Below are 21199 nucleotides of genomic sequence, written 5' to 3' on the forward strand. Positions count from 1 at the left end.
GTAGAGCACTTGCCTAGAAAGCTCAAGGCCCTGGGTTTGGTCCCCAGCTCCGAAAAAAAGAAAAAAGAGAAAAAAAAAATATTTGGGGGGTTGGGGATTTAGCTCAGTGGTAGAGCGCTTGCCTAGCAAGCTTCAAGGCCCCGGGTTCGGTCCCCAGCTCTGAAAAAAAAATATTTGCTCATTTATTATAAGCATATGAGTACATTTCAGACACACTAGAAGAGGGCATCAGATCTCATTATAGATGGTTTTGAGCTACCATGCTGGGAATTGAACCCAGGACCCCTGGAAGAGCAGTCAGTGATCTCAACCACTGAGCCATCTCTGCAGTCCATGAACTTCTTTTTTTTTTTTTTTTTTTTCTTTTTTCTTTCTTTCTTTTTTTTTTTTTTTTTTTTCCGGAGCTGGGGACCAAACCCAGGGCTTTGCGCTTGCTAGGCAAGTGCTCTACCACTGAGCTAAATTCCCAATCCCCGTGAACTTCTTTTTAAAAAAGGTTTTTAAGGGGCTGGAGAGATAGCTCAGTGGTTAAGAGCATTGTCTGCTCTTCCAGAGGTCCTGAGTTCAAATCCCAGCAACCACATGGTGGCTCACAGCCATCTGTAATGAGATCTGATGCCTGCCCTCTTCTGGTGTGGTGGTGGTGAAGAGAGCAACATACATAAAATAAATGAATAAATGAATGAATAAATCTTTAAAAAAAAAGGTTTTTGAAATTTTAATTACACCATTTCTCCCCTTCTTTTTCCTCCCTCCAATCCTCCCATGGATCTATCTCTTTGGTTTCTTTCAAATTCATGACTTTTTTTTTTTTTATCTAATTACTGTTTATTTCTTAGATTTCCTTTTTTTTAATTGGATTTTTTAAAAATTTACATTTCAAATGCTATTCCATTTCCTGGTTTCCTGGACATAAGCCCCCATCCCATCCCCCTCCCTTCTACTATAAGGGTGTTCCCCTCCCCATCCACCCCCCGCTTCCCACCCACCCCCAACATTCCCCTACACTGGGGATCCAACCTTGGCAGGACCAAGGGCTTCTCCTTCCATTGGTGTCCAACAAGGCCATCCTCTGCTACATATGCAGCAGGAGCTATGGGTCTGTCCCTGTATAGTCTTTGGGTAGTGGTTTAGTCCCTGGGAGCTCTTGCTGGTTGGCATTGGTTGCAAGCCCCTTCAGCTCTTTCAATCCGTTCTCTAATTCCTCCAACAGGAGTCCTGTTCTCAGTTCAGTGGTTTGCTGCTAGCATTCGCCTCTGGCTGTGTCTTTCAGGAGACATCTATATCCGGTTTCTGTCAGCATGCCCTTCTTAGCTTCATCGATTTTTTTGTAGTCTTGGTGACTTTATATATATATATATATATATATATATATATATATATATATATATATATATATATATATGGGGCACATGTGGGGCAGGCTCTGAATAGCCGTTCCTTCAGTCACTGCTCCAAACTCTGCCTCCGTATCCCCTCCTATGCATATTTTTGTTCCCCCCCCTTTTTTCTTTTTTCTCTTTTCTTTTTTCTTTTTTCTTTTCTTTTTTTTTTTTTCAGAGCTGGGGACCAAACCCAGGGCCTTGTGCTTGCTAGGCAAGCGCTCTACCACTGAGCTAAATCCCCAACCCCTTGTTCCCCCTTTTTAAGAAGGAGTTTAGCATCCGCACTTTGGTCATCCTTTTTCTTGAGCTTCATGTGGTCTGTGTATTGTATCTTGGGTGATTTAAGCTTTTGGGCTAATATCCACTTATCAGTGAGTACATACCATGTATGTTTTTCTGTGATTGGGTTAGCTCACTCACGATATTTTCTAGTTCAATCCATTTGCCTCTGAGTGTCATGAAGTCGTTGTTTTTGATAGCTGAGTAGTATTCCATTGTGTAGATGTACCACATTTTCTGTATCCATTTCTCTGTTGAAGGGCATCTGGGATCTTACCAGTTCCTGGCTATTATAAATAAGGCTGCTATGAACATAGTGGAGCATGTGTCTTTGTTGTATGTTGGAGCATCTTTTGGGTATATGCCCAGGAGAGGTATAACTGGTAGTGGAATGTCCTGTTTTCTGAGGAACCTCTAGATTGATTTCCAGAGTGGTTGTACGAGTTTGCAAAACTACCAACAATGGAGGAGTGTTCCTCTTTCTCCACATCTGGCCAGCAGCTGCTGTCATCTGAGTTTTTTATCTTAGCCATTCTGACTGGTGTGAGGTGGAATCTCAGGGTTGCTTTGATTTGCATTTCCCTAATGACTAAGGATGTTGAACATTTCTTTAGGTGCTTCTCAGCCATTCAATATTCCCCAGTTGAGAATTTTTTGTTTAGATCTGTGCCCCATTTTTTAATAGGGTTATTTGGCTCTCTGGAGTCTAACTTTGTGAGTTCTTTGTGTATTTTGGATATTAACCCTCTATCAGTTGTAGGATTGGTAAAGATCTTTTTCCCATCTGTTGCCATTTTGTCTAATGACAGTGTCCTTTGCCTTACAGAAGCTTTGCAGTTTTTTGGGGTCTCATTTGTTGATTCTTGATCTTAGAGCATAAGTCATTGGTGTTTTGTTCAGGAAATTTTCCCCAGTGCCCATGTGATCTAGACTCTTCCCAACTTTTTCTTCTATTAGTTTTAGTGTATCTGGTTTTATGTTGAAGTCTTTGATCCACTTGGATTTAAGTTTTGTACAAGGCGATAAAAATGGATCGATTTGCATTTTTCTACATGCTAACCTCCAGTTGAACCAGCAGCATTTGCTGAAAATGCTATCTTTTTTTACACTGGATGGTTTTAGCTCCTTTGCCAAAGATCAAGTGACCATAGGTGTGTGGGTTCATTTCTGGGTCTTCAATTCTGTTCCACTGATCTACCTGCCTGTCTTTGTGCCAATACCATACAGTTTTTTTTTTTTTATCACTATTGCTCTGTAATACTACTTGAGGTCAGGGATGGTGATTCAACCAGAACTCCTTTTATTTATTTATTTTTTCAGAGCTGGGGACCAAACCCAGGGCCTTACGGTTGCTAGGCAAGTGCTCTACCACTGAGCCAAATCCCCAACCCCCAGAACTCCTTTTATTGTTGAGAATAGTTTTTGCTATCCTGGGTTTTTTGTTATTCCAAATGAATTTGCAAATTACTGTTTCTAACTCTGTGAAGAATTCTTAGAATTTTGAGTTAGAATTTTGATTGGGATTGCATTGAATCTATAGATTGCTTTTTTAAAAAAATATTTATTCATTATATATGAGTATACTGTAGCTGTCTTCAGACACACCAGAAGAGGGCATCAGACTTCATTACAGATGGTTGTGAGCCACCATGTGGTTGCTGGGATTTGAACTCAGGACCTCTGGAAGAGCAGTCAGTGCTCTTAACCACTGAGCCATCTCTCCAGCTCCTGTAGATTGCTTTTGACAAGATGGTTATTTTTACTATATTAATCCTGCCAATCCATGAACATGGGAAGTCTTTCCATCTTTAATTTGTTTCTTCAGAGAATTAAAGTTCTTGTCATACAGATCTTTCATTTGCTTGGTTAGAGTCACAATGAGGTATTTTATATTATTTGTGACTATTGTGAAGGGTGTCATTTCCCTAATTTCTTTCTCAGCCTGATTATCCTTTGAGAAGAGGAAGACTACTGATTTGTTTGAGTTAATTTTATATCCAGCCACTTTGTTGAAGTTGTTAATCAGTGGTAGGAGTTCTATTGTAAAATTTTTGGGGTCACTTAAGTATACTATCATATCATTTGCAAATAGTGATACTTTCACTTCTTACTTTCCAAATTGTATTTCTCTGACCTCCTTTCATTGTCTAATTGCTCTGGCTAGGACTTCGAGTACTATATTGAATAGGTAGGGAGAGAGTGATTAGCCTTGTCTAGTCCTTGATTTTAGTGGGATTGCTTCAAGTTTCTCTCCATTTAATTTAATGTTAGTTACTGGTTTGCTGCATATTGCTTTTATTATGTTTAGGTATGGGCCTTGAATTCCTGATCTTTCCAGGACTTTTATCATGAAGGGGTGTTGGGTTTTGTTAAATGCTTTCCAGCATCTAATGAAATGATCATGTGGATTTTTTCTTTGAGTTAGTTTATATAGTGGATTAAGTTGATGGATTTCTGTATATTGAACCATCCCTGCATCCCTGGGATGAAGCCTACTTGATCATGATGGATGATCGTTTTGATGTGCTTTTGAATCAGGTTTGCAAGATTTTTATTGAGTATTTTTGCGTCAATATTCATAAGGGAAATTGGTCTGAAGTTCTCTTTCTTTGTTGGGTCTTTGTGTGGTTTAGGTATAAGAGTAATTGTGGCTTCATAGAAGGAATTGGGTAGTGCTCCCTCTGTTTTTATTTTGTGGAATAGTTTGTACAATATTGGTATGAGGTCTTTTTTTTTTTTTTCCAGAGCTGAGGACTGAACCCAGGACCTTGAGCTTGCTAGGCAAGTGCTCTACCACTGAGCTAAATCCCCAACACGGTATGAGGTCTATGAAGGTCTGATAGAATTCTGCACTAAATTCATCTGGTCCTGGGCTCTTTTTGGTTGAGAGACTTTTAATAATTGTTTCTATTTCTTTAGGAGTTATGGGGTTGTTTATATGGTTTATCTGTTACTGATTTAACTTTGGTACCTGGTATTTGTCTAGAAAATTGTCCATTTCCTCCAGATTTTCAAGTTTTGTTGAATGAATATAGGCTTTTGTTGTAGGATCTGATGATTTTTTGAATTTCCTCAGATTCTGTTGTTATGTTTCCCTTTTCATTTCTGATTTTGTTAATTTGGAAACACTCTCTGTGCCCTCTGGTTAGTCTGGCTAAGGGTTTATCTATCTTGTTGATTTTCTCAAAGAACCAGCTCCTGGTTTTGTTGATTCTTTATATAGTCCTTTTTGTTTCTACTTGGTTGATTTCATCCCTGAGTTTGATTATTTCCTGTTTCTACTCCTCTTGGGTTTATTTGCTTCTTTTTGTTCTAGAGCTTTTAGGTGTGCTGTCAAGCTGCTGATGTATGCTCTCTCCTGTTTCTTTCTGCAGACACTCAGAGCTATGAGTTTTCCTCTTAGCACAGCTTTCATTGTGTCCCATAAGTTTGGGAACGCTGTATCTTCATTCATTAAATCCTAAGAAGTCTTTAATTTCTTTCTTTATTTTTTCCTTGACCAATTTATCATTGAGTAGAGCATTGTTCAACTTCCATGTATATGTGGGTGTTCTTTCCTTATTGTTATTGAAGACCAGCTTTAGCCTGTGGTGATCTGATAGGACACATGGGATTATTTCTATCTTCCTGTATCTGTTGAGGCCTGTTTTATGACCAATGATATGGTCAATTTTGGAGAAGATACCATGAGGTGCTGAGAAGAAGGTGTATCCTTTTGTTTTAGGATGGAATGTTCTATAAATATTTGTTAAGTTCATTTGGTTCATAACTTCTGTTAGTTTCTCTATGTCTCTGTTTAATTTTTCTTTCCATGATCTGTCCATTGATGAGAGTGGGGTGTTGAAATCTCCTACTATTACTGTGTGAGGTGCAGTGTGTGCTTTGAGCTTTAGTAAGGTTTCTTTTACGTATGTAGGTGCCCTTGTATTTGGGGCATAGATATTTAGGATTGAGAGTTCATCTTGGTGGATTTTTCCTTTGATGAATATGAAGTGTCCTTCCTTATCTTTTTTGATGACTTTTGGTTGAAAGTCAATTTTATTCGATATTAGAGTGGCTACTCCAGCTTGTTTCTTCGGACCATTTGCTTATAAAGTTGTTTTCCAGCCTTTTACTCTGAGATAGTCTCTGGCTTTGTCTCTGAGGTGTGTTTCCTGTATGCAGCAAAGTGCTGGGTCCTCTTTATGTATCCAGTCTGTTAGTCTATCTTTTTATTGGGGAATTGAGTCCACTGATGTTAAGAGATATTAAGGAATAGTGATTGTTGCTTCCTGCTATTTTTGTTGTTAAAGGTGGAATTATGTTTGTGTGTCTCTCTTCTTTTGGTTTCGTTGCAAGGAGATTACTTTCTTGCTTTTTCTAGGGTGTAGTTTCCCTCCTTGTGTTGGAGTTTTCCATCTATTATCCTTTGTAGGGCTGGATATGTAGAAAGATATTGTGTAAATTTGCTTTTTTCATGGAATATCTTGGTTTCTCCATCTACGTTAATTGAGAGTTTTGCTGGATATAGTAGCCTGGGCTGGCATTTGTGTTCTCTTAGGGCCTGTATGACATCTGCCCAGGATCTTCTGGCTTTCATAGTTTCTGGTGAGAAGTCTGGTGTAATTCTGATAGGTCTGCCTTTATATGTTACTTGACCTTTTTCCCTTACTGCTTTTAATATTCTTTCTTTGTTTTGTGCATTTGTTGTTTTGACTATTATGTGATGGGAGGAACTTCTCTTCTGGTTCAATCTATTTGGAGTTCTATAGGTTTCTTGTATGTTTATAGACATTTCTTTCTTTAGGTTAGGGAAGTTTTCTTCTATAATTTTGTTGAAGATATTTCCTGGCCCTAAGTTGGGATTCTTCACTCTCTTCTATACCTATTATCCTTAGGTTTCATCTTCTCATTGTGTCCTGGATTTCCTGGATGTTTTATGCTAGGAGATTTTTTTGTGTTTTACATTATCTTTGATGGTTGTGTCAATGTTTTCTATGGTATCTTCTGCCCCTGAGATTCTCTCTTCTGTCTCTCTTTTTTTTTTTTCTTGGTTCTTTTTTTCGGAGCTGGGGACCAACCCAGGGCCTTGCGCTTCCTAGGCAAGCGCTCTACCACTGAGCTAAATCCCCAACCCCTCTTCTGTCTCTTGTATTCTGTTGGTGATGCTCCCATCTATGACTCCTGATCTCTTTCTTAGGTTTTCTATCTCCAGTGTTGTCTCCCTTTGTGCTTTCTTTATTGTTTCTATTTCTATTTTTAAATCCTGGACTTTTTTTTTCAGTTCTTTCACCTGTTTGGTTGTGTTTTGTTCTAATTCTTTAAGGGATTTTTGTGTTTCCTCTTTAAGGGCTTCTATTTGTTTTCTTGTGTTGTCCTGTGTTTTTTTAAGGGAGTTATTTATGTCCTTAAAGTCCTCCATCATCATCATAAAATGTGGTTTTATATCTAAATCTTTCTTTTCCGGTGTGTTTGGATATCCAGTATTTGTTTTGGTAGGAGAGCTAGGGTCTGATGATGCCAAGTCGTCTTGGTTTCTGTTGCTTAGGTTCTTGCACTTGCCTCTTGCCATCAGGTTGTCTCTGGTGTTAGCTTGTGTTGCTGTCTCTGACAGTGGCTTGATCCTCCTGTAGGTCTGTGTGTCAGCACTCATGTAGACCTGTTTTCTTTCAGCAGGATCTGCGAACAGAGAGCTCTGCTCTTAGGTGTGTAGGTGCTCCTGGCGACTGACTTTCAGCTCTAGGTGCAGGTAGAAACTGGAATGGTCCTGCCCCTGACTGCTCCTATATTCCTGTATCCAGAGGCACTATGCAGTTTCTTCTTGGGCCATGGATGTGGGAGAGGTGGGCAGAAGTGGCAGACTGTCCTGCGGTCTCAGGATTGTCCGAACTTCTGGGTGTTCTGCTCTCTCCCCCACGGGATTTGGGTCTCATGGTCTCTTTAAATATATATTTTTTCATTAAATGTATCATTTTCAATTTATATAACATATAATTATATATTTATCATATACATTATATTATATGTTAATGTATAATGTATTGTATGATCTATATAATATCTAATGATAATCATATCATTAAATATAATATATTATATCTTGTATATTTATATATGACATGGATTATATATTAATATACATTATATAATCTATGATATATGCTTTGAGGTCCTGAGAGCTTTTTCTCTTCCATGTTAACATGATGATTGGTGTCATTGCTGTTCAAGGCTTTTTAGGCAGCTATGCCGATGAGACTTGAGGATTCAATGAATGTCTACACATTACTTCCAAAGCAGTGAGGCTTCATACTGGATTTTACATTTTCATTCTCAGATATTTTAGTCTCAGTATGTAGACCAGGCTGGACTGGAACTCTCTTATATAGACCAGGCTGGCCTGGAACTCACAGAAATCTATATTTGGCAACATTTTTTTTTAATTTTTTGATTTTTTAATTTTTAAATTATTTTTCTTTTTTTAGGAGCTGAGGACTGAACCCAGGGCCTTGCGCTTGCTAGGCAAGTGCTCTACCACTGAGCTAAATCCCCAACCCCAACATTTTTTTTAATTAAAAAAAAATTTTTAACACAATATCTCATATGTTCCAGGCTAGCCTAGAGCTAGCTGTGGATAACCTTGAATTCTTGATTCTCCTGGCTTGACCTTCCAAGTGATGGGATCACAAGTGTCTCAGTTACATTTCCAGTGCTGTGATCAGACACCAGGACCAAGGCAACTTATAAAAGAAAGTGTTTAATTTGGGGGCTCACCATTTCAGAGAGTTAGAAGTCTGTCACCATTGTTGTGGGAAACAGTAGCTGAGAGTTTAGATCTTGATCTACAAGCATGTGAGGGGGACCAAAGGGAGAGAGGGAGGGCTAGAGTATATGTGTATAGATTTAAATCCTCAAAGCCCACCTCTAGCTGTATACCTCTTCCAGCAAGGCCAAACCTCCTAATCCTTCCCAAACACTTCCACCAACTGGGGATCAAGCATTGAAATGCATGAGACTATGGGGGCCGTTTGTTTTTTAAAGAATTATTTATTTTATGTATAAGGGTAAACTGTAGGGGTTGGGGATTTAGCTCAGTGGTAGAGCGCTTGCCTAGCAAGCGCAAGGCCCTGGGTTCGATTCCCAGCTCCGAAAAAAAAGAAAAAGAGTAAACTGTAGTTGTCTCCAGACACACCAGAAGAGGGCATCAGATCCCATTGGAGATGGTTGTGAGCTACTATGTGGTTGCTGGGAATTGATCTCAGGACCTCTGGAAGAGCAGTCAGTGCTCTTAACCACTATGTCATCTCTCCAACACCCATGGGGACCATTCTTATTGAAATCACAATAGGCAAGAGCAACCATACCAAGTTAATAACTTTATTCATTAAGAAATACTAGTTCAAGATGGAATGTGGGTCTAGGCCTTTAATCCCAGCACTCAGGAGGCAGAGGCAGGTAGAGTTACAAGCTGACCTGGTGTATGTGTACAGTGAGTTCAGTGGTTAGCCAGAGCTAGCAGTGAACAGCTCCCCTCAAAAAAAAATTTAAAAGGTTTTTGAATGTAACTGGTAAAAGCACTTGACTAACATGTAGGTTCAATTCCTTTAGCTCCCCCCTTCCCCACACTACTACAGGCCTTGTAATTTTACTTTTGGCTATTTTAAATACACAGGGTATTGATATGTTGACCAGGCTACCATTGAACTTCTGGGCTTTACCAGTACTGTGTGCACAGCCTCCTGAATGGTGTAGTCTGATACTATACCTGGCTTCTTCCTGTTACACTTCGTACTAGTTCCTTTTTAAGACAGGGCCTCTGTGTAGCCCGGGCTGTACTGGAACTTGCTGTGTCAACCGGGCAGGCTTAAGACTGGCATTTGCTCTCCTGCCCCCGTCCTTTCTGTACTGGGATTACAGATGTGTGCCACCACTCACAGCTGCCGTTGTTCAGTTTTGTGAGTGCCACGGTGCCATCAACTTGAAAAACTGGTATTTGATGGGCTTTCGGGGAAAATATATATATATATATATATATATATATATATATATATATATATATATATGTATGTTGTAAGGCTAGCTAAAAGTTTGCCTGTAGTTTCTCTGAAGCTTGATGATTTTTACTTCGAAGAACTAATTGATCTTTCACCAATAACTACTTATAGTGGACTGTAATTAGCCCTCGCCCCAATCCACTTAGATTTCCACCGAGTTAAGACTACATTTTAAAAACATCTATTTATTTGTAAAAGTGTTCTGATTCCATGTAGGGATGTGCATCGCCCTTCGACAGGCCTCACGAATGGTTTTGAGCTGCTATGTGGGTGCTGGGAACCAACCCATTTCTCATGAGCAACAATGCTGTTACAAAGTATCTACCACACAAGCACTATTGATTCTACCTACAATAGACAAAATCTGTCTATTAGGGTTAGATTTTTTAAAATAACCCTAGCTGTCTCGGAACTTGCTTTGCAGAGTGCGTTAGGGGAGGTTAGAAATTTAAGATGACTGTTCCAAATAAAAGAGCTGCATCTTTGAAAGGGCCTAAGAACGTGATTTTTGACCGATGAGGTCGCAAAACACCTTTTATTCCAGCACCGAGGAGGCAGAGACAGGAAGATCTCGAGTTCGAGGCCAGCCTGGACTACAAACATAGTGAGTTCCAGTACAGTGAGGGCCACATAGAGATGCCTCAAGACCAAAACAAAGAACAGGAGCTTACATTTGGGTGTAGGAGTTGCAGACCTAGCTAGCGGTGGTGGAACGCGTCAGAGATACCAGACGCAAGACTGAGGGGGCAAGACTGAGGGGAAAGATGAGTCGGGGCTCACCTGGGCTACATAGCAAGTCCTGCTCTCCCCCTGCCCCTCCCAAGTTACAGCCCTAATTAAAGTCCTTGAAGTGCTGTGCACGGGAAAGCTGTAGGGTATACACAGCGGTCCTCGGCTACGCGCTGAAGCCTAGAGTGGCTCTGAGAGCGACCTCGGGACCCGCAGGCCTTCCGGGCCCCTGAGGGAACGCGGCGAGCGAGGCAGCGGCCACGCGCGGGAGCGCGCGCGCAGAGGGGAGGCGCGTTCTCAGAGGAGTCGAGGGAGCGCGCTGAGGGGGAGACGAGGGGCAAGGTGCGCCCTGAGGGGAGACGAGGAGAGCGGAGGGCGCTCCCTGAGAGGAGACGAGGGGAGCGCGCGCTCTGAGGGGGAGGCAGGAGCGCAGGGTGCGCGCCTTGGGGGAAGGCGCGCTCTGAGGGGAGGCAGAAGCGCAGGGTGCGCGCCGAGGGGGAAGGCGTGCTCTGAGGGGGAGGCAGGAGCGCAGGGCGCGCGCCGGGGAGGGAGCGCCCGCGGGCCCCGGGAGGCGCACACAGGAAGCAGGGACGCGAGCCGCGCAGGACGCGCTGACGACCACGCCGGACGTGGTGACGTAGCGCGCAGGCCGCAGCGGGGGGCGGACTCCGGGCCTTTCTTCCCCTTCTGCTTCTCCCCCTCCCCCCTTTTCTCCCTCTCCGGGTTTGGGCCCCTTCTCTCCCCCTCTCCCCCTCCTTCCCGAGCCCCCTTCCCCTCCCCCGCCCCGCTCCCCTGCCTCCCCGCCCCGGGCCCGGGGAGACCCCCTCCGAGGAGAGCCCGCCCCCAGAAGCGCGCCGCCGCCGCCGGCCGTCGGGGCCGAGCCGCAGCCGAGCGGCCGTGGGCCCGGGCGGCGGGCGGACACCGGGCACCCTCCCCGCGCTGGCCCCCGTGAGGTGAGGCCACCTCGGGCAGGGGGGCGGGCGGCGCGCGGGCAGGGGGCGTGGCGGCCGCGGGCGGGGTGCGGGCGGCGGGACGGGCCGCGGCGCCCGGGAAGGGTCGTGCCGCGGGAGCGCGCGGAGCGGGGGCCGCGGGCCTCCGGGAGGTGGCGGTGCCACCTGTGACGGAGCGAGGGTCCGGGCGGTGCGGCGGCTCTGGCTGCGCCGGAGGGCAGCGGCGCGGAGCACTTGTCCTTGTCGGTTTGCTGCGGAGCCTGTGTTGGAGGATTGGAGTTCGTAGCTGGACGGAGCTTTGAGTTGTCACATGCGGGCAGATGTTCTGGAGCTCCAAGAAGTTGGGCCTGTGCTAAGCTCAAACTCGTGCTTTCTCCGAGGGCTAAACAGCCTTCGACGTTTGTCACCATTAGCCTAGTGACCGCAGAGAATAGTAACTTGTTTTTTCATAATTGAGGAATGACCCAATCACACACTCAGAATCTGTATTAAAACCGAGTGAAGGAATAGCCTTTTATCCCCCCGCTCCCCGCCCCCCAAAAGGACTCAAGTCGCAGCCCTAGCTGATGTGTGTAGGCATCTTTTTAAGGCTCTGGGGATGTGACAAGTACCACTTATCATTACAGACTCCTAACATTGTATTTTCAGATAGTTAAATCGACAGGTCAGTCATTTGCAGCCTCTCTTCCAAATGCATTTTTTTCCTCTCTTCAGTAAAGCCCTTACCCCACAAGACTCAGGCATTAAGATAAAAGTTGAAGTAGATGTGGAAACTAGTTTATTTCATTTCACTTATTAGATGCATTTTTTCCCCCAATAGCTAATTTCCACAGTGACTTCTAGAACAGAGAACCTTGCCGATGAAATGTCAGCAAAAATTAAACTTTTTTTTTTTTTTTTTTTGGTTCTTTTTTTTCGGAGCTGGGGACCGAACCCAGGGCCTTGCGCTTCCTAGGCAAGCGCTCTACCACTGAGCTAAATCCCCAACCCCAAAATTAAACTTTTTAAGAGTTGCAATTCCAGCCTGGTGGTCGTGGTGCACTCCTTTAATCCTAGTGGTAGAGGCAGGAGGAACTCTGGGTTTGAGGCCAACATGGTCTACCAAGCGAGTTCCAGGCCAGCCAGGAATCACAGTACCAGGGATCCTGAGTTTGAGGCCAACCAGGAGTATAGTATAGAGCTCAAGGTTAACTTGGATTCTGAAATAGTATCCTGTCTCAAAAATAACAACAGCAAAATGAATAAATAAGTACATATATGTGATAAAAACAATATGCCTTGGGCTCAGATTATAGCTGAGTTGGCAGAGTGCTTACCCCAGAAGTTTAAGATCTTCCTCCACAGATAGAATTTGAGGACAGCCTGCAATACAAGAGACCCTGTCTCAAAAAAAAAAAAAAAAAAAAAAACAACAATAACAAAAACAAAACAGTAATTTTTTCAATGGAAGGGAATCTGAAGAGAGGATGGCTTCTTGATTTAGAGTTAACCTAGTTCTCCTAGTCTTCGTTAAATTAATAAATTTGAGAGAGTCTCTAGCCTAAGCTGGTCTCAAACTCACAGCAGTCTTCCTGTCTCAATATCTTAAGCTCTGGGATTACGTGTGTGCCCTGCTGAAACACACATGCCTTGCTGAAAACTGAATCTTTATATTTGCCTGCAACACCAGTTTCCCCGAAAGTGTACACTGACCTGGTTATTGTTAGAACACTCTAGCACACTTTTGTCCAGAGACTGCACTTGCTTTGTGTTCTTGGATCATTTTGCATATCCTGACTTCTCACCTCTCTTAGGGTTCACCAAGGGGCCCTAACTTGACATTTCCTTAGCTATCTACATTCCAAAGGGTTTGTGTGATCCCTACTAGTTTTTCTGCCGATCTCTTGTCACCTGGCCTCTTTCTTTGAACTTTAGTCTTTTCAGTAAAACACTTCTGAAGGACAGGTTTTTTTGTTTTTTTTTTTGCTAATTGCCATGTCCTTATCACTTGGGGCACATTTGACATGCATCAGCACAGATTGAGTGTTTACTGATTGACTAGGTAAGATGGCCTGCTGGTGCCCAGTCTGCCCAGGAACTCTTAGGCTCCATTTAGCCTCCTAAACAGCTGGGGTTATAGGCAAGGACTATTCCACCTGGCTGCATTCTTGAGCTCTTTCCTTGTGAACTTCTGGTAGGATTTTGTAAGGAATTCAGGGGAAGATGGTATCACCCTCCCCACCCTCGTCACTTCTTGGGATATTTCCAAGGGTAAAAGAGAAGGGAATGGAAGACCTTTTGTGTGGTTAGTCCTTTTCTTCTTCTTTTTTTTTAAAACAGATTTATTTGATTTTATATGCATGTATTTGTGCCACGATATGCCCCATGCCCACAGAGGCCACGAGGACATAGGATCACCTGGAACCAAAGTTGAGGCAGTTATGAGTTGTCATCTGGGTGCTGAGAACCAAACCCAGTCCTCTTCGAGCAGCAGCAAGTGCTCTTACTGTCTCAAGGCTGCGTGCATGGTCTTAGATCTCCTGTGAGATTCATTCACAGCATGCTGAGATTTCGTGCGTGCTGCCTCAGTGTCAGCAAGCATGCTGGTCTCATGAGTATTCAGTAGGTGGAAGGTGATGCTCCTCTGTCTGTAGTTTAAAACTATAAAAGTGGGGGTTGGGGATTTAGCTCAGTGGTAGAGCGCTTGCCTAGCAAGCACAAGGCACTGGGTTCCGTCCCCAGCTCCTAAAAAAAGAAAAGAAAAAAAAAGATAAATAAAACTATAAAAGTAGCTTCCTTTAACAGTGGAGGATTTGGTCTTAGAGAACACTTGATCCCCCACCCCATCATTAACTTTGAGAATAGAAGAAGCAGGATCTCTAAGTCCTTTGGGGTATGCCTCAGTTTTTTCTTTTACTTCTTGGCTACCTTCACTGACCTGACTGGAGTGACCTGGGTGAGATTTCTCTCTGGCTGTCTTGGCTGCTCTTCAGGAAGACAAAGGGTGAGGCATATTCTACACAGCACTTTGTAGGAATGTGGTAGCAAAGGTTTTGGCTTAAATGTTTGTCAGGACATTGAAAGCTGCTCTGCCCATGAGAGAGAATTGGGGCTTTCGTAAGCATTTGACTAGATCTGGTTCTGGTATTAATGTACAAGAAATAGTATGTTAGGAAAGACCTGCTGGCATGTGTCTAACACTTGTGAGATAGAGGTGCGAAATCAGGGTTCAGAGTTAACCTTTGCTTAGTGAGTCCTGGTTCAATGTGGGCTGTTTAACAGGCTGACACCGTGTGTGTGTGTGTGTGTGTGTGTGTGTGTGTGTGTGTGTGTGTGTGTATTTATGCATGTGCATAGGGGTAGTGGTGGGAGGCTTCAGATCCTCCTGGAGTTAGAGCTGTCAGCAATTATGAGCTGCCCAGCATGAGTGTATAGATACTCAGGTTTTTATAAGATCAGCACATGCTCCTAACCACCTAGGCATGGCTTCAGCCCCCCACCCTGTTCTGTTTTGTCTTGGTTTTGTCTTGTGAGTGTCACTGTGTAGCCCTGGCTGTCCTGGAACTCCCCAAGACCCTCCTTCCTCTGGCTCTCTTAGTGCTGTGGTAACAGGTGTGAACCACTGGCCTTGCCTGTTAGTCTTCTTATTTTTAAATAAATAATCTCTAATAACTTAGGCAAATTGGTAACAGTGCCTACCAAACTTCTGCTTCCCCCTTTTAGCTGTGTTCACAACAGTATTTCCAGTAAGTTTTCTTCAGCTTCAGAGACACTTAAGCCTTTCTGTGACTGACGTAGATGAAGGCAATGGCAATGCTTCTGTACAGTTAGCTTCAGAATGAGGGTAGTGCTTACTATGCCAGGTCTCCTCATGAGACATACGGACGATTTGGAGGAAAAATGTAGACTAAAAAAAGGATTCTCCAACTTAATATATTTTTATATGTATGTATGTATGCATGCATGTATGCATGTATACACAGAGGGAATGAATACAAATGGTGGCACATTTGCCATGCCTGTGTGCACATTAGAGAACAACTTTCTTTGGAGTTGGCTCTCTCCTTGCACCTTAAATATTTCCAGGGGTGGATCTCAGCTGTCAACCAAGTGCCTGTGCCTCCTGAGCCATCTCACTGGTTCAGGAAAAGGTAGATTTATTTTCTTCTTGGAGGAAACGTGTCATGTTTTGGTTCTGTGTTCCCAGTATGCCTAAAGGAGAGAATTTTGTAAAACTATCTAATTTTCTTTAAAGTTTTACTTTTTGAGGCAGTTCTCAACTATGTTGCCCTAGTTGACCTGATACAATGTAGTCTAGGCTGGCCTGGAATTGCCACCAGAGTGCTGAAGTTAAAGTCATGAACCATCATCCCTGGCCAAATATTTGATTTCATTTAAAAATACGTGTGTGTGTGTGTGTGTGTGTGTGTGTGTGTGTGTGTGTGTGTGTGTGCGCGCGCACGCACGCTAATGTGCAAGTACCTGTGGAGACTAGGAGAGTGTATTTAATACCCTGGAATTGGAGTTGCCCAAGGTTGTGAGTGCTGGGAACTCAGGTTGTCAGGCTTTTCAGCAAGCCCTTTACCCTTTGGCTGTCGAGCCCTTCTTGTGCCACTTTTTGCAGATGAGTTAAGGCAAGCATGAGGGCAGATGCATGTCTCACAGTATCCGAGCATCGGGCCGAGCACAACATAGAAAAAAGTTTGAACCTATCCTGGGTGGGCTCCAGTGTTGTGTTCCTGTCTCAAAAAACCAAAAGAGAAAGGAGAGTGAGTCTGTGAAGAATTTTGTCCTTCCATGGAATGTGTTGTCAACATAGAAGGAAAAATAACCAGACTCATGGCTTCAAGATGTGCACATGAATCCAGTTGGTGGTTCTAATTTTAGACCTTCCTATCCAGTGGCTGAGTATTTTCCTTGAGCTGGATCTTTCTCATCCTCTGTAGAAAACGTTCCTTCCACTAGATGATAGTCAGTTGAATGGACTGGTTGCAGTTTGAGTAGCAGAGAACTTGCCCTGTCTCTCTCTGTTGAAGGTACTCTGCCCATTCCTTCTATTGTTTGTGACTTTATTTTTACAAGCAAATATGAAATTTTCCTAATTTGGTCTTTTGAGATTCCTTGGCATATTTCCTCTTATGCTTAAAGAAAATCAGATGATGTTGAAATCTGCTAATTATGGAAATAGTAATGTAACGCACATTTATTTGTTTTGAAAAAGTCTCTCTGTACAGCCAAACTAGCCCTGGTCCTTTTTCCTCAGCTTCCTGGGTGCTAGGATTGTTAGGCTTGTGTGCCACCGCATCTGGCTAGTGCTAATATAATACGCACAATAAGCTGGTTTGGTGTGCCACTTTGGGTATATTGATATATTTCATGTCATATATAATTTTTTCTGCAGTTCATTATTATTTACTACATATTATTTTATTGTATGTATATGGTGTATGTGATAATAGATGTACGCCGTGGTTGTGTGTGGAGGCTAGTTAGAGAAAAACTGGGGAATTGGTTAGTAATCCTCTTTTATGTGGGTTCTGGAAACTCAACTAAGACTGTCAAATGCATTTATTACTAAGTCATCTTGCTGGTCTCCATTATTATTACATTTGAGACAGTGTATCCTATAGCCCAGACAAACTTCAAATTTGCTATGTAGTCAGGGATAACCTTCAACCTGCATCTACTTCTCAAGTACTGATGTTATGGCCATGTGCTACTATGCCCATTTCCATGTTCTCCCTCTCCCACTCCCTCTCCCTGTTAATTTTTTTCTTAATGTGATTCTTGACCTTGAACTCAGGCCTTCAAGCTTGCTAATCAAGTACTCTGCCAACTTACCTGAAATGTATTGTTAGTAACAATCAAAGCCTGTATTTCACAATCTGCAAAGCACTTATGTCTGTTCCAAAATCTGGGTTAGGGCAAGCAAGTGAGCTCACTAGGTAAAGGCACTTGCCTCTGTTACTCTAGCGTGGAGACCTGAGTTTGATTCCTAATGGTAAAGAAAGATGACTCTAAGGCCCTGTGTGTCCATCCTTCTCCTCCCCACAGACTGTTAAAAAACAAAACAAAATCAGGAACCAAAACTCCATGAATGTTAATGTCATATTACTGTTTATGCTAAAAAGAGTAAGTTTGGGGCCTTTAATACCATGTCTTTAATACAGTTGGGAGACAGAGGCAGTAAGATGTCTGTGATTTCAAGGCCAGCCTGGTCTACAGAGTGAATTCTAGGCCAGCCAGAGCCACACAATGAGACCCAGTTTAAAAACAAAACAAAAAGGAGTTCAGTTTTTCAAGCATGCAGTTCATATGGTGCTTGTAATGATTTGTGCAGAGTTTTTGCATAAGTGCATCAGTGTTGCCTCCAGTAATCCTTGGTGCCTGGAAGGGTGGTTCAGACTTAAGGAAGCTTTCACAAAAAGGAGGAGAGTAATTGAGAGGGAGCCTCAATACAAATTCAGTGCTGGTACGATGTAGCCCAGGCTGACCTCAGACTTACAGGAATATGCCTGCTGCAGCTTGCTAACACCATCTTTTCAAATTACCTCATTTAATTTCTTGTCTGTAATCTTACTTACACTGACACCCTATTACCTATGAGAGAACTGGTATCTTACATATTTTACTAACTGCTATATCCCTTATGTCCAAAATTGTCTTCATATACACTGACTAGATACATATGTGCATGAATGAATGAAGGAATGCACACAGGCTTGCAATTTGACTTTTTTTTTAAAGATTTATTTATGTATATGGATGTGTCTTGTCTGCATGTACATCTGTGTACTAGAAGAGGGCATCAGCTCTCATTACAGATGGTTGTAAGCCACTATGTGGATGCTGGGAATTGAACTCAGGACCTCTGGAAGAGCAGCCAGTACTTTTAACTGCTGAGCTATCTCTCCAGCAATTTGAGTCTTACTGAGTAGATTTGAATTTTGGCTTGGTATATAGCCAGTAATTTGTATTTTAGCAAAATTCCACGTGGTTCTGATGTCTCTGGTTAGTTGTCTTAGATGACATTTCACAAACAGCACCATTCGGTGTGACAGTCCCACCGCTCTGATGACTTTACTTAGCAACTGTTATGATAAGCTGTTATTTTGTGTTTTTGCTTCAGTTCTGGACCAATCAACCTGAGCTTTAGGCTCATTTACTTCCTGGTATTTTGAGTGTCTCTATTAGACTCTCACCTAGCACCTCAGAGTGCACCATGACCAAAGCAAAAATACTTTGAAGAAACCAGGGGTGTAGCTCACTTGGGTAGAGCCCTGGGGAAGTATTGGTTTGACTCCTGAGTCATGCAAACAAAACAGACATTAAAAATAGAGTAATAATTTTTGCTAGGTGGTGGTGTGGCACATGCTTTTAATCCCAGCACTTGGGAGGTGGATATAAAAATATAAAACATTTTAAAAAAATCATTGACTTTTGTGATTGGGCACATTGTTTATTTGATAGAGCTTGGCATGTTTGAGGTCTGGCATTCTGTCCCAGTCACCACAGGGGGAAAGAAATCAAGATTTTTGCTCCCAAGGCAGGTTAGGTGTGTTTCTGGTAGTGGCATGTTGGAAGATTTTGAGGAAAGAGCAAAGGTAGTTCTGAAGCTTTCCCCATGATTTCATTTGCTCTTCAAACATGTCAGCTCCAGTTGTCTGTAACGGGGAGGATTTATTGGTTTAGGCCTCCTATAAAATGATCTAAATTTCTGCTTGTTTAAGACTGGTTCTTAGTGTGTAGGCATGGGTGACCTGGATAGAACCCTCTATATAGACCAGGATGGTTTACTCCTCCTCAATGCTAGGATTAAAGACATGCACCCCCTTTCTGGCCCTCAGCTAGATTTTTGTTGTTGTTATTGTTTAAAGGCACATCTTTTTTCTTCTAGAAATTAAGAAGCATTCTTCATAAGCTGGGCACCTTGGCACACACCTGTGGCTCCCACAGTTTAGGATTTAAGACCAGCTTGAGCCACAGATTGAGATTCTTGTTTTGGAATGAAGCAAGGAAGGGAGGGGAATAGAAAGGGAAAGGTGGGGGTCGTTTTATTTTTATTTTAAAAATTTCTTTCTTCCCTCCCTCCCTTCTTTCCTTCTTCCCTTCTTTCTTCATTTCTTTCTTTGGGGAGGGGGAGGGCGAGGGTTGGGGAGTGGGGGGGTCAGGATATATATATATATAAAAAAAAGTAACCCTGGCTGTTCTGGAACTCTCAATTTAAACCAGGCTGACTTTGAACTAACAGAAATTTTCTGCCTCTGCCTTTCATGTGCTAGGATTAAAGGTGTACAACACCATGCCTGACCTAATTGGTTTTTTTTTTTCCTGACAGCTTCTTGTAGCCCAGGCTGTTGTGGAACTTGATAGTGGCTGAGGATGACCTTGAATTCTAGATTCTCTTGCCTTTCTGTCATTGGAGTTGTGGGATTATAGGCACATGGTACCACCATTTCTTTTCTGTAGTGCAGAACAGCAACCTGGGCTACTAAATGAAATAACCAGATATGGTGGCTTACATAGTGAAATTCTATGGCAGAGGGGGACAAATATGAATAAGTAGGAGCTAGCACCATAGCTTAGTCAGTAAAGAGTTTACCTAAAATACTGTAATGCTACTTCTCATTTATTCATATTCTCTCTCTCGAGACTTTCACTGTGTAAGTCACCCTACTGGCTATTTTAAGATTTATGATTCTTATTTCCTAATAACCTTTTGTTGTTGTTTTGAGATAGGGTTTCATATAGTAGCCCAGATTGCCCTCAGCTTTACAATGTAATGGAGGATGACAGTGAACTCCTAATTCTCTTGCCTCTACCTCCCAATTGCCGGAATAGCCAGTACCTTTACCCAGTGTCCTCCGCATCCATTGATAAGTCTTACTGAAACTTTTATTAAGTTAGTGATTACAAAATGTTGATTTTCAGATTGTTTCATTCCTTTTACACTTACTAGCAAGAATTGTTTTATAGAATAACCTTCTCTGTTTTGTTTTGGTGAGCACTATAAAGTTGATATTTTACTTTTCTTTTTCTTACTCTGTGTGTAGTAAATTTATGTGTATACAAGTGTATATAAGAGAGACTGTGCCTAAAAAGATAGCCAGGGCCAATGGCTTCGCACCCAGGGTTGTTCTCTCGGCCTCCATACACATATGCACACACGTGTGTAACTCTACTGACCACACACATACACACACACACACACATGAGTGTATGCAGACACTTTACTTCCTTCCCAAATTCAATACTTTATAGTCACTAGTTGTCAATATGAAAAGTACTAACAGTATTGACTATTAAAAATAACAACATTTGGAGCTGAAGAGATGGCTTATGAGTTAAGAATGAATATTGTGGGGCTGGTGAAATGGCTTAATGGCTAAGAGCTCTTGCAGTGGACCCATATTCAATTCCCAGCACCCACACAGCAGCTTACAACTGTCTGTAACTTCAGTTCCAGAAGATCTGGCACCTTCACATAACTGCAGGCAGAACACCAATACACATAAAAATAAATCTTTTTTTTTTAAAAGGATGAGAATGTTTAAATTTTCTCAGTTTGGTTAATGGGAGCCTCATTGGTTTCTCTGTCCTCTCGGCAGATCAACTTCAGGCTCTCAGCACCTCCCACATGTTTGCAGCAATCTTTGTATTTCACCTGCCCCGGCTCGGGCTTAGTTACTTCTGAAAGAGTCCTCATCCTTTAGTGGGCAATAGTTCTTCGAAGGGAGATTACTTCTTTTCCTTTTTAATTATAAAAGCTGTGGCTCTATAGCGCTGGCTGTTTATTTACTTACTTCACTTACATTGGTGTTTTGTCTGTATGTACATCTGTGTGAGG

General features: G+C 42.5%; 1 protein-coding gene across 19 annotated transcripts in view; it reads left to right on the forward strand.

Annotated features, from left to right (window-relative positions):
• The first annotated feature begins 11058 nt into the window (after positions 1 to 11058).
• The window catches only part of R3hdm2 (R3H domain containing 2), a 128179-nt gene continuing 118038 nt past the window's right edge, over positions 11059 to 21199 (forward strand). For 13 of the 19 annotated variants that reach the window (XM_063263810.1, XM_063263807.1, XM_063263809.1 and 10 more), the window contains exon 1: positions 11059 to 11376. The gene's annotated coding sequence lies outside the window, so the exon portion shown is untranslated. The remainder of the gene's footprint in view (positions 11377 to 21199) is intronic. The other 6 variants (XM_063263811.1, XM_039079499.2, XM_039079500.2 and 3 more) reach the window with 3 other exon arrangements.

Source organism: Rattus norvegicus, chromosome 7 (genome assembly GCF_036323735.1).
Source record: "Rattus norvegicus strain BN/NHsdMcwi chromosome 7, GRCr8, whole genome shotgun sequence".
Lineage (NCBI taxonomy): Eukaryota > Metazoa > Chordata > Mammalia > Rodentia > Muridae > Rattus > Rattus norvegicus.